Genomic DNA, 1,790 nt, shown 5'->3' on the forward strand with positions numbered 1-1,790 from the left:
CTTCTAATTCCATTGATAAACATTTTGAAACAGATACAATCATATAAAGTATTTAATCTAATATTTTGTTTACGTTTCAAGTTATAATATATATACACATATACATATATAATCATATTCGTTTAATGGTTCGTGAATCGTTGGAACTTGGTCGAGGTTGAATGAATGTATGAACATAGTTTAAAATTCTTGAAATTTAACTTAACAAATATTGCTTATCGTGTCGGAAACATATAAAGATTAAAGTTTAAATTTGATTGGAAATTTCCGGGTTGTCACAGAGTCCCTGCAATCTCGGGCAGATTTCTTCAGCCTTTTCAGGTTTTTATCCGAAACGCTTGTCTTTTGTATTAAACATGTTTTCTTACCTTTTATGTTTAATAATGCGTTCCGATATTACCATGATAGCTTAATTAATCTATATGTTGCCATGATAGAAGTTTGGGTTAGCGTAATTATGTTAATTTAGTACGGTTACTGTCGTAATACTGTATTTGTGAGTCTGATAGATTTGTATGCTAGCATCTTAAGGATTGACCAACCTAGGTTGTGATCAGGACATGTCCACCTATATGAATTTAGCTACTTCATATTATTAGGACCCCTGGTTATACTGTATCTGAAGATTCTATGAACTCGGTATGGCTGGAGTTCCCGAGAGGCATCTAATGCGCTTTTAGGACACGGAACTTAGGAATTGAGACATGAATGACCTAGTAGACCTATTGACTGTTCCAAAGAGACATCTTAGGAGCTGTTAAGATCTAGTTAGTGCCTTTACTGTATGATCCAAACCTATTGCATGTTCTTGTTTGATTGTTGCCCTAGGATTAAGTCATATCAATTGTCTAGGTATCTATTAGATTTCTATCTGCTTTACTTTCAGTATATCAACTTTAATGCTGTATAATGTTTGGATTGTTATGATCTCATTAGTGTGATGAAATGGTTGTTAGTTTTCATTTAAGATTTTGCCAACTTAAACTGATGGACTCCTTCTGTTTGTGATCAGTGTTCAATCAACACGACACGTTGTTATTCAGTTAAATAAACTGATAACGAGGGTTAGGACTTGATGTGTGTTTTATACTCTAAAAATAACTAGTAAATATCACCCAATAATTATCATACAATACAAATAACTAATCCCGATCGTGCAGCAATTTATAAGTAAAATTGAACAGTTCGTCCACAAAGAGCAGTTTTTTCAGAAACTTTAACTTGTAATTATTCTAGTAAAAATAAGGTTGTTTTGTTTAGAATTTAAACGCGTAATAAAATTGAAATAAAATCAATAAAGACAAAGGTATCCACTTAGAATCAGTTCCCCCGGATCAGGATTGCTGTTAAGTTCATTTAAAACAATTATATTGGTGGTAATACTATGATTATCTCTCGATTCTCACAGATTATCAACTAAATCATTAGCTCAACTCTCGTTGATTCTAATTCTCTATTCTAGTTACCAATGTATTAATCATTATATTTATTTGACTTGAATTGCTTAAGTCTCCCTAACAATTCCACAATTATCAAGTTCTATCACTGTTTAGTTACTAATTAATCAATTATACCGGTATCCCGTATATAATCAACCAAAGGCCTAAACTATTCACGTTCAATAACCTAGTAAAGATCACCACTTATTCAACTCTCGTTGACTAGTTAATAATCCCCGTAACTTCAACTAATGATAAACCACAATAACAGTCGTTCTTAGCCAAACAATACATGAAATAATAAGATCTAATTTTTCAAATCATAAAGATAGCAATCCTTCACCTTAGTTC

The sequence above is a fragment of the Rutidosis leptorrhynchoides genome, chromosome 1 (genome assembly GCF_046630445.1).
Source record: "Rutidosis leptorrhynchoides isolate AG116_Rl617_1_P2 chromosome 1, CSIRO_AGI_Rlap_v1, whole genome shotgun sequence".
NCBI lineage: Eukaryota > Viridiplantae > Streptophyta > Magnoliopsida > Asterales > Asteraceae > Rutidosis > Rutidosis leptorrhynchoides.